We start from the raw sequence: 16,827 nt of genomic DNA, 5'->3' as shown, positions 1-16,827 counted from the left end.
TGCTTTCTTATGAGGAGTGGGGTTGCAATCCCGCTCAGGGAAAAAAACTACATAATCCTAATTTTTCGTACAAATATTATAAATATACCGAGTACATAGAAGCCTGGCATTAAATGTTTTATTCTCAAAATCCAAATAATACTCATAGCTGGTATATTCAATTTCGGTTACCAATTTTCGAACGATTCCCCAATTGGTTTAAAAATTGGTTTTTAGTTTGGGGATCAACAACTGCAATTTTACCTCCTGCTTTCCAAAAAGTGCAGGAACAATTTGTTCTATTCAATAATAGTGATAATAATACAGACAATCACCTTTACTTTGTTGCACTGTATCAACTTCCATGGATTATGAAATGGGAATTCTCAATCTCTGTCAATAATACAACTGACCATACCTATATTCCACGCTTTGGAAAAACCATCTCAGTAAAATGGTGGGATATATTCAACATGGATCCCACAACCATAGTTCCCAAACGCATACCTCCACAAAAACCTATATATAACCCCAGTCCAAGTAGACATAATACTGGCAATACTTCCTTTGACTTCCCCACATACTTGAGAAATATGTTGCAAACAAACCCTAATGCCTCCAAAGAAACCCTTAAACAACAAATGAAGGAGATATTTGCAGAAGCAGGAAGAAAGCCGGTCTCATCAGATGAGACCGTACAGTCATCACCAGCTTATACCAATAGATACTTTCCCCTGAAAGAAACGGACCCCGAAGAAGAAGAATATGATCCAGACAAATGCAGCCAAAGACCATGACCCTTTGCTGCCAAGATTGTGGCCGACAAGACTCACTCATATACGATAAGCTACTACTGTTCCAGGATGCCATTCCACCAACATAAACGACAAGCCATTACTATTCCAGGATGCCATTACTATGCCCACCGACATAAAGGACAAAGTTGCCAACACTGTAGCAACATGTAGTGTCAAAAGACTTACTATTCCCTGATACTCTTTTGTCCAATTCTGTTGACAAAGACAAAAGCCTTTTTAATTTTCTTTTTGGTTTTTGTTTTCTTCCTCTGACAGCATCTTTATTTACGTCTAGTCTTCTTTTGCTTTCTGTCTTGTCCTTACCCTTTATCACTTCCTTCGCAATGAAGGCATCTCCGCTCGCCTATATAAGGGGTTCCTCTTCCTCAAAGGAGGCAGGTCGCTCTGGAGCTCCTTCTCAACATTTTCCTCCCTTCTCCTCTACTCGTTCTCAGAATTTCTCTTCCCTTCTCCTCGGTTCTTCTCTCTCTCAGAATCTACTCCTCTGTCTTTTACCTGCTCCACATCTACTGCAACAGTTATCCTGACCTCATAGCTCATGACTTCCAGGTCACATATTTTACCTTAAATTCCAGGTTCTATCTTCTCCTCGTATAAACATTCCTAGCATGTGTGATTGTAATTTTCACTCTCTCCCTTCCTATTGCCCTCAACACTGGAAACTCTTTTCCAGTTATTGCATATGTAAACAGTAAGTTTGTTTTTACAATTTGTAGTTACAGTTTGTTTTTACAGTTTGTCTGTAAACATTGACAGTTTGTATACAGTTTGTATAATTGTGGTTTTACAGTTTTTCTTCAGATGTACTACTCTGTACAAATTTCTGTATCTATACAAAGCTCTATTAAAGGATCTTATAGTTTGATATAAAGTATTATGAACTAAACTAAGATGTTATCTGATGCAATTCAAAATAGTATTTAGTATCAAAATAGGCAATCATAACCACACACAGTGGTTAGTAATAGATATATCAGTCATACCCTTCCTTTTCATACTTCTATTCTGTCTAAATTATTATAGAATTTTACAAGAAATAGTAAAGTATAATAGCCTAATATTCACATACTTAATATAAACAATAGCCCAAAGAATTCACTGTCGATCCTGGTGCGTTTGTATATATATATATATATATATATATATATATATATATATATATATATATATATATATATATATATATATATATATATATATATATATATATGTGTGTGTGTATGTGTGTGTGTGTGTGTGTGCGTGTGTGTGTGTGTGTGTGTGTGGAAAAGATGAGATTAGCCAGCTAGCTCATTTGAACTTATGAGTCCAACATCCTAGATTGAATTTGGGCCGATCTGACGATCACGGATGTCTGGTAGTGTTTGAATTTTAGTTTTTTTTCTACAAATTCAAATCACTTGAAATTAGGTGTATGTTTATAAAAAATAGGTGAATCTTTGAAAAATATCAAAACAATATTTTACATGAAATAAATTGATCAAAATTAACCCCTGAAAAGATTCGAGGGGTATTTTGGTCATTATTTTTTTGGGAATAATTTTTTTATATAATTATTTGGTGCGCGCCTTGATGAGAAAAACACAAATCTAAAATTTCAACTGATTTAGATTTGTATAAGAATAAATAAAGTTCAAGCACTACCGGACATCTATGATCGTCAGATCGACCTAGATTCAATCTGGGCCGTTGGGCTCATATATTCATATGAGCGAGTGGGCTAATCCCATCTTTTTCCACACATATATATATATATATATATATATATATATATATATATATATATAAGCAATAATCCAATGCAACAGTTGTATCATAATATAATGCAACAACACTTCTAGAAAACCATGTTTGTGGTATTTGTATGACCCCAAATTTTGCGTACACACTCACTTCATCTCAATAATCAATCTCAAAAAATAATAAAAGTTCAATTTGAACCCTAGATATGGTCAAAATGATCCTCTCCAAAAACGAATCTAGACCATTCATTTTGTGAATTTCAAGATATTAGCCTTTGTAAACTTAAAATCACTTTTTTCTTTTTTAACATTGTTCATTTAATGATAATAAAGCCATACAAAATAATTGGAAATGAAAAAATCTTTCTAAGGCCTAAATTTAAGCATCTTGCCAAAATGAAAGGCCTATGTTAATTGGGTTAAAAAAATACTTTCTAGATTGTGTTTTCAATTTTTTATTTGTTTGTGATTGTTCATTAGAATGAAAAAAGTTGACATTTCAAAATTTGGATCAAACAAATGGCCATAAGATAGTTTTTTAAGGTTATTGCATCATATTACTATACAACAATTGCATGAAGTCATTGCTATATATATATATATATCCAGGAAAAAGCTTCTGTGAGCCAATGGGCTCACAAGAAAAACTGAGCCCAATGGCCCAGATTGAATATGGGCCGAACTAACAATCATAGATGCCCAATAGTATTTGAATTTTAATTTTTTTTTTCGACAAAGCCAAATCACTTAAAATTTTAGTTGTGTATTGATAAAAAATAGGTGAATATTTGAAAACTATTTTGCATAAAAAGAAATGAACAAAATACCCCTGTTATTTTTTGGGGGTATTTTGGTCATTTTTAATTTACGGATTATTGCTTTTATATTTTTATTAGGTGCGTATTGATTAGAAGAATATTCACCTAAAATTTCAAGTGATTTTAATTTGTAGAAAAAAAATTAAAATTCAAACACTCTCGACCATCAGATCGGCCCATATTGAATATATGTGTGTGTGTGTGTGTGTGTGTGTGTGGGTTTGTGTGCGTGTGTGAGTGTGTGTGTAATGATCCTATAGGACTCTCCCCCACCCATATGTGTAGGATCCTAAAAGATTACCATTAAACTTGACATGGACCTCTAAAAAAGTTATCTTATGGGTGTAGGACTTGACTTTTCTATAGATATGTGCCAATTTAATGGTGATCATTTGGGGTTTTACACACATGGGTGGTGAGTGTAGGACTTGACTTTTCTATAGATCTATGCCAAATTTAATGGTGATCCTTTGAGGTCTTACACACATGGGTCGGGGAGGGTCATATAGGATTATATATATATATATATGTATATATATATATATATATATATATATATATATGGAAAATGCTTATGTGAGCCAATGGGCACACAAGAAAAAATGAGCCCAAGGGCCTAGATTGAAACTAGGCCGATCTAATGATCACGGATGCCTAATAGTATTTGAATTTTAATTTTTTTTCTACAATAGCGTAGATTGAATCTGGGACGATCTAACAATCACGGATGCCTAATAGTATATATATATATATTCCAATGCAACAGTTGTATCATAGTATAATGCAATGACACTTCTAAAAAACCATGTTTATGGTATTTGTAAGACCTCAAATTTTGCACACAAATTTTCTTCTTCTCAATAGTCAATCCCCTCAAAAAAAAAGTTCAATTTGAACCCTAGATATGGTCAAAATGAGTCCCTTCCAAAAACGAATCTAGACCTTTTATTTTGTGAACTTCAAGATCTTAGCCTTTATAAACTCAAAATCATTTTTTCCTTTTTTAACATTGCTCATCTAATGATAATAAAGTCATCCAAAAAATTTGGAAATGAAAAAAATCCTTCTAAGGCTTAGATCTAAGTATCTCACCAAAATGAACGGTCTATGTTAATTGGGCTAAAAAAATACTTTCTAAGTTGTCTTTTCAATTTTTTCTTTTTTTTGTGATTGTTCATTAGATTGAAAGGAGTGTATAGTTCAAAATTTGAATCAAACAAATGGCAATAAGACCGTTTTTTAAGGTCGTTACATCATATTACTATACACAACGATTGCATGAAATCATTGCCCTATATATATATATATATATATATATATATATATATATATATATATATATATATATATATATATATGGAAGATACTACAAAACGCCTATAGGAGAAAATGAACAGTGATTTCGTCTACCCTCATCACCGTCCAAAGTGCATCGTAAGGTCACAATTGTTCGGTAGTGTTTTATTTTTACCTTTTTTTCTACCTGAAATTGGGTGTCTGTGTTCATAAAATATAGGTGAATCTATGAAAAATATCAAAAAAAATATTTTACATGAAAAATATTGACCAAAATACCCCCAAAAAGTTTCGAGGGTATTTTGATCAATTAGTTTTTTGCGAATTATTTTTTTTATATTTTTATTAAGTACATCTCACTATGATGTACACACACTCCAAATTTCAAGTCATTCCGATTTATAAATAAAAAATAAAAAATAGAAAAACACTACTAAACAATCGCGATCGTGCGATGAACTTTGAACGGTGATGAGGATAAGAGAAATCACTGTTCATTTTCGCCTATAGGCGTTAGAAAGACTTTGCCTCTATATATATATATAGGAAAAATTTTATATAAGGTTACAACCTTAAAATGTAGAATTACATATGCACCTCAAAATCTATTGGAAATGTTGCTTTAATGTTGAGAAAATCCCCCTCCATTTGATCATCTCGACTTTGAGATGTATGAATGTAAAAAAAAGAAAAACTTTCAGTCTAAAAAATAGTGCATCTTGCAACACATTATCTAGGCCATCCATTTTTAAGATTTTCATATTTTTATAGATCTCCTTGATATTAACTATTTTTGGAGTTTAAAATCTTCTAATTAGATATGAAAATAGATTTTAAGATAATCCTAAGAATTTTTTACAATAAAATTACATGTTATGATAAAATTTGGAGGTGCACCTTAATTGGATTATTGAAGGTTGCAACGTTATAGAAACCGCACCCATATATATATATATATATATATATATATATATATATATATATATATATATGGAAAAGATCCTATCAACCCACGGGCTGACAGCTACACTGTCAGCCAACGACCCAGATTGAATATGAGTCTGATCCAATAGTCACGACCTCATTTCATATTTCATTTTCATTTTTTTTCTACAAATCCAAATCACTTGAAATTTTGAACGTCTATTTTTTAAAAATAGGATAATCTAATAAAAATATAAAAACATTATGTCATAAAATATAAATTAATCAAAATACCCTCAAAAATTTTTAAGGGTATTTTGATCAATTTATATTTTGTAAATTATTTTCTTATATTTTTATTAGGTGCGCCTTCATGAGAAGAATGAACGTCTAAAATTTCAGATGATTTAGATTTATAAAAAAATAAAAATTCAAATACAAAATGATGTTGTGACCGTCAGATCGGCCTAGATTCAATCTGGGCCGTTGGCCGACATTATAGCAGTTAGCTTATGAGCTGACAGAATCCATTCATATATATATATATATATATATATATATATATATATATATATATATATATATATATGAGATTTTCTAGGGTTAACAACCCCTTAAATTATATAGGTTCAAGTTAGAGATCCTTGTGAACCGTATTTTTACTTTTAATGCCCTATATTACTTGAAGACCAAAGGATGTAGAACAATATTTTTGACTTTTTACTTGAAATTTAAAGCTCCTCTCTCTCACCTACCTTCTTATTCTTTCTCTCTCCTTGTTATCCTTCATCCTCTCTCTCTCTCTCTTTATCTCTCTCCTTTCCCTCCCCCATCACTGAAAATCTCTCATATGGGATCAAGAGAAAAAAAGAGATAAATAATAGGAAGGGGCATAGCAAGGTGAGAGAAAGAATAGGAAGGTGGATAGCAAGGAGAGAAAAAGAATAAGAATGCGTGTAAGAGAGAGAAAAGCTTTAAATTTTAAAATTCTATTTTTTTTAAGTTTGGAAGTAAAAAGTCCAAAATGACCTTCTGCATTTGGTCTTCACAAGGGTATCTAACTTGAACCTATGTAATTTGGAGGGTTGTTAACCCTAAAATATCCCTATATATATATATATATATATATATATATATATATATATATATATAGTTAAAGGGCCACTTTTAAAGCTTAAAATAATGGTTGCAGGTTTGGAGAAAGAGGTGCGATTTGGTTGGAAAGCCCCTTTGACCCCGAGTGTTATATATATAACCCAGGGTGTTATATATATACATATATATATATATAAAAGTCTTATGTGAGCCAATGGGCTCACAAGAAAAATGAGTCCAAAGGCCCAGATTGAATCTGGGCCCATCTAACGATCACGGATGCCTGATAGTGTTTGAATTTTAGTTTTTTTTCTACAAATTCAAATCATTTTAAATTTTAGAGATGTGTTGATAAAAAATAAGTGAATATTTGAAAAATATTAAAAAAATATTTTACATGAAAAATAATGACCAAAATACCCTCATAAATTTTTAAAGGTATTTTGGTCATTTTTTATTTTTCAGATTATGTTTTTTATATTTTTATTAGGTGCAGCTTGATGAGAAGAATATTCATCTAAAATTTTAAATGATTTAGATTTGTAGAAAAAAAATTAAAATTTAAACACTCTTGGCCGTCAAATCAACCCAGATTCATCTTAACCATTGGGCTTATACTATTTTGTGAGCTAGTGGGCTCACCTTAGCATCTTCTATATATATATATATATATGTATAGATAAAAGCTATAGTCAATGGATAGATGTATCATTGTTAGACATCACTTTTAAAGCTTAAAAGAATGGTTGCAGGTTTGGAGAGAGAGGTGCAGCTTAAAAGAATGGTTGCAGGTGTGGAGAGAGAGGTGCGATTTGGTTGTTGACCACTGAGAGGGGTTGCTATACGCTGGGAGACCAGCCAAGGGGTCATCCCCTCATGGCTGGAAAGCCCCTTACCCGGGATTTTATATATATATATATATATATATATATATATATATATATATATATATATATATATATATATATATATATATAGGAAAAAGCTTGGGTGAGCCCACTAGCTCACAGGAAGAAATGAGCCCAACGGCCCAGATTGAATCTGGGCCGATCTGAAGATATATATATATAGGAAAAAGCTTGGGTGAGCCCACTAGCTCACAGGAAGAAATGAGCCCAACGGCCCAGATTGAATCTGGGCCGATCTGAAGATCACGAATGTCTGGTAATGTTCGAACCCGAGGTGTTCTGAACGTGCTGCTGATCATGAGGTTGAAGATGGTGTATCCTTGGGTTATGCGGACTATGATGGTGTGGAAATTGGTTGTATGGGTATCAAGTCTCAAATGCGTTAGGAACGTGCAGTCATGGATCTTTCAACCATAGCTCGATCTGATGATAAGGATGAAAATTTGATGCATCTCAAATTTGTGACTGTGAAGAATCTTCTTTCGGAGATTGTTTCAGAAAGCAATAGGGATGCGGATCATAGACCTACCTGTGAGTTTTGTGACAAAAGAAAATAGTTGTTGGAACAAAAGGACATCATCTAACCTCCTATTCGGAGAGAAGGGAATTCAGAGCATGGTTTCTTACTTTGATGATATTGAAACAGTTCCTAATGAGGTTGTTGAAGATCGTGTTGCTAGATGGGAGAATTGTCTCTTAGAGTATTTTCTCGGAAGGAAACTAGAATGCTTCTACATGAAAAATATCTTAAAGAGAATGTGGCAATTAGAGAAAGACCATAAGGTTTTCTCTATTGAAGTTGACTTCCTAAACTTTAGGTTCGAGAGCAAGATGGACATGGAGATGGCTTGAACCGGGGTCCATGGTTAGTAAATAAAAAATGCCTGGCCTTGCATGAGTGGGACCCGACAGTTACGCCTTCAAGGACAAGCAAGACAACCGATCCCAGTTTGGATAAAACTCCTGAATTTGCCCATGGTTTCTGCGAGCCTGAGTTACTTTTCCATATTACATAATCAGCCGGTAAACTGATCTTCATGGATAAACCTATTAGGCTTCGAACTCATGCTAAACCACGTATCTGTGTGGCCCTTGATCTTAATAAACCTCGTACAAAGGAGGTGTGATTAGAAATCAAAGGTAAATAATACAAACAACCAATTGTGTATGAGTTTATTCATGTTGCTTGCACAAGTTATAAAAGAATGGGTCAATCAGTTGATCTGTGCCAATCAACGATTCATGTGAAAACTCCAACTGATATCAATGGTGGTCCGATAAAGTTGCCAACAGGTGAGGAGGGTTGGCATGTGGTTAAGGGCAACTCGTTTACAAGAAAAAGGCTAAAGCAGTTCAATCAAACTCCTTCCAAGCCTTGATAAGCTTGATGGAGGATGAGGTCGTCATTGCTGCAACATAGACAGTAGCCATGACTGCTGCAAACCAAAGCTTAGGTGGAACTTCTGCGGATGTGCGGACGTTTCTACTGTTGGATTGGTGGACAATCCTAGGTTGCCACATCAGCAGGAGGACATGGTAGGTATTTCCAATATCGCGAGGGTAGGGTGCGTCATTCCCCCTACATCTTTGTGTTCTTGATAAGGATACAGAATCGAATTATGTTGCTCCTTCTGTTTCTATGGAAGATGATAACTCCAATGCTTTAATTACTGCTGATTTTGAACAACCTATCATTTATGGATCCGTGGAAATATCTCTCCGTTCTATTTCTAAGGAGCTGATCAAGGAAATTAATGAAATTGCGCCTTTGAATCTGTGGATCTCCTGTAGAAACGAAAAGCAATCTACGAAAATTAGAAAGAAGAAATAAACACAAAAGAAAGAGACAACCAACCACAACGCAATGATATACGTGGTTCTGCAACGTGCCTACACCTACAGGAGATGAGAACTTTTTTACTGGCAATGGAGAATAGGTTTACAAAAGCTCTCTTCCTCACGCCTCTCTAATTACATAACATTCTGTGTTTTTTCCTTAACCCTAGATGAACCTTCAATCGCAACAATATATTTCGAGTTTCAGATAGATGATACAAATTATCGAATACCCTTGTACAGATATATATTAATATATCGAATCAATGGCCCTCCAGAGTCATCTTTTTTACTCCACCTTGGCAGATCTATTTCCTCGTAATACAAGACATCAATCCTCAACATCTCCCACATAAGGGACTTGGTGAAAGGGTACAAGAGGATCTCTATTTAGTTGGCAAATCAACAGCTGGTGGTGCTGCCCTGGCCTTGCACCTAGATCTCATAAATACGTATATGAATGTGCACCTTAAGGAAGTTATTGATGATATACATTAGGTGGAGGTTGATATGCTGCTGATGAGGAAGTGCCAGGACTCCCTAAGTTAGTCGCTGCTACTGATTATGAGGTCGTTGTTGTTAGTGTGAGGTCTCAAGCAGAGGGTGTGAGCGATACTGAAATTACTGCCAAAGGGAAGTCGCCCCAGTTTGCTGCCGCATAGACCTCAGAGGCCACATCCAGCTCGTATCATGGCCAAGGTGCCCCTCAATGTGTTGTTGATGCTGGCAGGGCATTGCGGTCAAGTACTAGGTCTCGTAGTGGGGAGGCCCCTAAACGCCAATTTTTTGGGGTACAAAGAAGGCTCTAATAAAAAATCAGTGGTCCTTGAAGGATGTGGTTCCAATGGGTGGAGGAAAGTCTTCCTCCATAGGTAAACCTTTTACCCAATAATTTTATGTCTATTAGCTCTTGGAATGTTCGAGGTTTGAGGGGCGTGGTTGGGTCTCTGACATTGTTGAGTTAGTTAATAAGCATAATGTTGGAGTCCTGTTTCTTTTGGAAACCAAACTTTCTAGTGAATTGGTTAGAAGTTGGGCTCGAAAACTTGGATTCTATAACAATGTAGCAGCCAATGAAGTAGAGGGTAAATCATGTATTATGGTGTTATGGAACTCTTGTATTTTCTTTTTTTTGTTTTGTAAAAGTGTTGAATGTCAGTGATAAGATGATTACTGTTCAGGCAACACGTTTATGTATTGGATGCACCTTAACAGTTTTGGGTGTAAATGCGTTTAATGTGGTTGACCAGAGGGCAGCTCTTTGGGATCAAATGAGAGATACTTGTATAGCTACCAGGGATTATTGGTTAGTTCTCGGTGACTTCAACACGATTCTGGATAACACTAAAAAAATGGGGGGCATGAATTCTTTGTTGGAAATATGGCCCATCAAGTACGCATGAGGCATCAAGAGTTCACATGTTGAGAAAACAATTTCTCAATGAGGTGTGAGGGTCACCTCTTAGTCAGGATTTTATAGGTTAGCCTCGTGTTTTGCTGCAATCGACTAGGGCTTGGAGAATTCAAACGAGAAAAATAGAACTTGAGTACTTATTGAGTATTCGTCTTATATGGAATGGTCAAGACTTATGGGACATAAGTCTGTATCCTGACACGAGACCATTGCATGGCATGTGCATTTTCATTTAGTATGGCAAGCCACTCTTCCAAATGCATTATCCGAGTTTAAAGAGCCAGTGCACTTGTGCTTTGAGGGGACCCCTCTAATTGAGTTAGATTATGTCCCACAGAGGTATACATGTAATCCATTGAGAGTCAAATGATCGAAAGTTCTGGCTCAGAGGCTTTAATATGGCCAATTATTTGTCTCTGCTTTAGACTGTAGGACATAGGTCTATTGGGTCAATCTGAGACTCGACAGAACATCATTCAGGACTAGCCCAATGGAGTACTCCGATACCTATAGTTATTAGCCTGAGATCTCACTGTACCTATTGTTCGATTTTATAATAATGAAAAAAACCTAATAATTGCTAAAAAAATACTTTAAATATTTATTGTGAATTTTAGAGAATTTTTTAGATTTTTATTTGCTAACAAAATGAGGGTTTTCAAATTGTTTAACTCAAATTCCACTTTCGTTCTGACCTAGTAGTGGCATGTGGCATCTGAGTGGCTATAGGGCTGCCACATGGCACCCCATACCTCACTCTCGGATCATCGTCCAGTTGGGTGCTGATCCCTAGGTGGGGGACTAGATTGGTATTTGGTTGCTTGTTCTATAAGGGGTTGTGTTATGATGTCTTGTTATATTTTGTTATATAATGTTATATATTAAGACCCATTTTTTATCACATGTCTTAATTAACTCACACATGGGTCATGCATGACATGTGTGAAGTTTAATTAATTTATTTATTTGATATTAAAGAGAAAATACATTTTCAAATTTGAGTTGAAAAATATCTTTACACACGTGTGAAGGGGACATTATCTTTAAATTAATTGGTTTGAAATTTTAAATTGGCTTTGATAAAGTAGAATATCTCCACATGTGTGAGCTTTATCAATTACTTCTTTGCCCTTTAGCGTTTGTGGTTATCTACTCTAATGCATCATTAAAAAAAACTTAGGGTATTTTTGTAATGCCATATTGGATACAATTGGAACAAAAACATGAGTCAATAACAAAATGGTAAAGTGGCATAACTTAGGGTTAGGGTGAGTGATAATGGTATGAAATACCATCCCTTCATCCTAGTGGTTGGATGGAGATGGGTGGCTAAGTACATTAGCCTTTCATGTGCCTATCGATTAGTGCATCAAGGGTGTCGATTGAGTTCAAGGTTACACCCATGTTATAAAAACACATCATGAGATCTCAAACCCTAACTATCTCAACTCTAGAAGCATTTTGGAAAATTGTTGCTCCCCTCCTTCTTCTAAGGTTTTGTGAGAGAAAATTGAAGAGAGAGACCTTTTAGAGTTTCATTAATGGTGGTCCTCCTTTCTTATGCTTAAGTCCATAGTGTGCATTTATCAAGGTAAACTCCATTGAATTTTCTTTTCTCATAAGATCATATTCTTGGCATCTATAGTTGCTGGAGTTTTGAATTTAGAAAAGTTTCATTGCTCTTAGAATCCCCATTTGATCATCTTTTTTACCATGCTTATTCATAGTGTGGTCCTTCATGAGTTATAGCCTATAAGCATGAGAATCCATGATCATGCATAGTATCCATTGATTACTTTGCTTAAAATCTATCACATAATTTAGTCTCAGAGTGCCACTCAATTTACAAAAAATTTTCATCACGTTTATAGCTATGGGGGTTCATAATCTTTCCATACAAAACTGTTTTGATGATCCGAGGGACCACCGTGTGTAGTTTGGTCATAACTCTCTTCTTCTTTATCTGATTCGATTCAGACCTTTTGCATTCTGTTTTGGTTGATAATACTAGTGTGTTGAGATATTAAGAAGTGATTTTAAGGTGTGTAATTGCTTCCCATTTGGATTAGACATTCTTATGAGAATGAACCACTTTTGTACAATCCGAATTGACAAAATTAAGTCCTTATAGGGCCCGATTGCGTGGCCTCGACACAAGGGGTTCGAAACATGGCTTCCCTATTTTAATTTGGCATTCTTATTCTCTGTGTAGTTGATTTTATTCCTTTTTTTTTTTTTTTTATTAGTTGCATGATGTATTTAAGCTTTGGGACATAGTTTATGTAATTGGTGCGATGAAAGTGTAATTCATAAACTAGTCTTGCTTTATATGTACTTGCCCCATAAGGGGTTGGTATTTGAGTTTATTTACAGTGGTTATACAAGGTTAGAAATGGTTGTAATTTTTATTTAAAGGATTGTAACTTATTTACTTAGCTTCAATTTTTTTTAGCAAGTGGCTTGTTGAAGGTGTCCATTTTGGCTTGAAAATTTGCTTAGTCTTTGTATCCACTATCATTCTTTACCACCGGATTTCAATGAATTTGCACAAGCTTTGGCTGATTTTGCATTAATTGACTTAGGTTCAGCAAGGGGGTGGTTTTCCTAGTCTAATAGCCAAATTAGGAGAAGATGTATCAAATAACACATTGACCGTGCCCTAGCTAATATGGAATGGATTTTACCCTACCAGGAGTCCAAGGTAGAATTACTCCTTATGGGTAATTCAGAGCACTGTTTGTTACATCATACACTGTCAACCTGAATTCCAGTTGGACCGAAACCTTTCAAATACTTCTTGCCTTTGCCTCTATCCCCTGGTTTTCTGGATATTATCTCTGAATCATGCCAAGTTGGAGTGGTGGGTATGCCTATGTTCCATTTTGTGTCAAAACTCAAAAGATTAAGGACAGATCTCAAGGATTGGAAAAGATTTTCTTTTGGGCATGCGAGGAATCAAATATCTAATACCAGAAGAAAGTTATTGCTTTTACATGATGACTTAAGTCATGATCCTTCGAATGAGGAACTTATGATGGAAGGGAAAACTTGTACGAATACCTTGCAACAACTACGCTCTCATGAAGAGAGTATGTGGGAGACAAAAATTACACCAAACTTGATTGAAGGATGGAGACTCAAATACCAGTTTTTTTCACTTGTTTACCATCATTAGGAGAAGATATGACAGGTTTTCCCTCTTGAAGGATCAAAATGGGGTTTTCTATGTCTTATGAGGAACCAATTTACGATCATATGATTGACTACTCTGAAGAATTACTGGCTCAGGAAAATAACATTGATCTCAATTTGGCTTATCACTTTCTTCCTCCTTCGACACTTAGTGAAAATCAGCGTAGTGAACTTATAAGGGATGTGTCAATAGAGGAGGTCAAAGCTTGTATTTGGGGAATGAAGAGTGAGAGTGCTCCAGGCCCTGATGGCTTTGCAGTTGCTGGGATGTGATTAAAAAAGATCTTTTTTTAGCTCTTTATGACTTTTTCAACAAGAAAAAACAAATTTTATGACTCTTTCAAAAAAAAAGAAATTCCTAAAATAAATTAAGTACATATTTATATGTCTTATTCTGAAAGTCAATACCCCTAGTGTTATGAAGGATTTCAAACCAATTGGTTTGTGTAATATCCTCTACAAAATCATTAGCAAACTCATTTCTAATATATTGAGAGAGCTCTGATTGATCCCAAACATGTTGTGTTCTTGAAGGGGAAATTGATCACTGATAATATTTTGATGGCTCATGAGCTCATTTCCCTATTGCATAGAAATTCAGCCATTCCTAAGATATGTCTTTAGCTTAACTTAAGTAGTGCCTACGATAGGGTATCTTGGGACTTTGTGCTTGCTCGGTTGCAATTAGGTTTCTCAGATCTAGATCTCTTTGTATCGTGGATTCGACATTGTATTACTTCCCCTTCATTCTCAGTGCTTCGTAATGGTTCTCCTAAGGGATATTTCAGAGGCAAGAGGGGCTTACGACAGGGTGACCCCATATCTCCATATATTTTCCCATTAGTTATGGACTTTATGGGCAGTCAATTAGATCATGCAATGCTGCAAGGATCACATCTTGTGACTTTTCCTTTTGGATATGACTATGGAGTTTCTCATTTATTCTATGTTGATGATGCAGTTATTTTTTGTGAGGTTTCTTTAGGTGTAGTGAGACAAATGAATTCTAATCTTTCTATTTTTGAAAATTCTACAGGGAAAAAATTGAATGTGAATAAAAACGAAGTCTTTTTCTTTGGAGCTTCCATGACGGTCAAGCATGTCAATTTTGAGGGAATTGACGTTGGGCAAGGGAACCCTTCCAGTAAGATATTTGGGTTTGCCTCTATTTCAAGGCAATCTAAAGCATTATAATTGCCAGAATCTGAAGGAGAAATTCATTGGAAAGATATTGAACTTGTCAGGCCTTATCTTTTTGTTATGCAGGCCGGTTACAACTGTTGAAATCAGTACGTAGCTCATCTGCCATTTTTTGGATCTTAGCATTTATATTACCCAGGCGCACATGTAACATGTTAGAGAGGCTTCAGTGGAACTTTTTATAAGCTGGTACAACTCACGGGATGGGGACTCATCTTGTGAAATGGAAAAATGTTTGTCTGCCAATAGAAGATGGGGGACTTGGGCTTCATGATGTGGTGGAATTCAATAATGCAGGAATGATGAAGTTGGCATGGAGAATTTTGGCTAACCCTTCCTCTCTTATAGCTAAATTCTTTAAGCATAGGTATTTCAAAAATAATTCTATCTGGGATGTGGACAAAACTATTTGTTCCTATGCATGGAAGGGCATCCAGATTGGGTGTCTCTCTTGCGCCACAACGTTCAGTGGATCACTGGGGATAGTACAACAGTTGATTTTTGGACAAGCCCATGGTTATTAGAGCGATCCCTTGTAAAAGATTATGGTTCTCATATTCAGAATGACCTGGGAGGTATTGCTAAGCCGAAGGTTTTAGAATATTTGTATAGCAAGCGCGCCCTTTCTACTTAAATGGGACATATGCTTAGAACAGAGAATCGGTGGACTAGACTTTGGAAGGAAGTGAAGGATGCTACAATCCCGTTTAAGCCACAACCAGACTTTTTGGTATGAATTCACTCTTCAAGTGGATTATTTTCAATTCAAGAAGCATGTACTTATATCCATCGTAAGTCCTCTCTATCAATTTTCAGGACATAGTCTTTCAGGTATCATCACAGGGCTAAGTGGTTCTCCTGGCTGAGCCTTTATCATCGACTTCCTACCTCTTTTCTCATGCAGCAGAGGGGCATCACCCTTGCCTCTGTACGCCTTTTTGTCTTTCTAATGATGACAATATATGTCATACGTTGCTTGAGTGTTTTTTTTCACATGGAATTTGAAGATCGATAGCATGGAGATGTGGAAAACATTTTATTCGGGGTTGTTCTATTGCAACCTTGTTAAGACAATAGTTAACATTCAGATTCAAGTCTGATGGCATCAGTAACATCTGGCTCCCTCTTTTCTTCACAACAATCTGGATGGTTTGGGAGGAGGAGGAGCATAATTATCACATGTTTCAAGGAAGAAAACTCTCGAGAGAGTAATTGATCTTGAGGATTATTTCCCATGTCTATGATTTGGCAGATGCTAAGGCTTGGTCCTATCATATCTCTGAGAAGATAATCATTGAGAACTTTCGGCTAACGTGATAACAACAAAGGATCAAGCTAACCAAATCAGTGGCATGGCCGTTTCCATATCCACATCATTTTAAGTTAAATGTAGATGGGTCCTCAATTCGGAATCCAGGGAGAGCAGGATGCCGAGGTGTCACTAAGAGGGATGATGGTTCTTCATTGCTGCCTTCTCTATTCCCTTGGGCACGACTTCTAATAATTCGGCAAAATTCTGTGGTTTAGAAGTAGGTGTTGATTTAGCTATTCAAATGAATTGCTTCCCTCTCCAAATTGAAAGCGATTCCTCCTTGCTGGTTCAAG

The sequence above is a fragment of the Amborella trichopoda genome, chromosome 2 (genome assembly GCF_054954075.1).
Source record: "Amborella trichopoda isolate Santa Cruz 75 chromosome 2, AtrichopodaSantaCruz75HAP2 v2.0, whole genome shotgun sequence".
Classification (NCBI taxonomy): domain Eukaryota; kingdom Viridiplantae; phylum Streptophyta; class Magnoliopsida; order Amborellales; family Amborellaceae; genus Amborella; species Amborella trichopoda.
The sequence above is the reverse complement of the archived record's forward strand: the minus strand, read 5'-3'. Positions refer to the sequence as shown.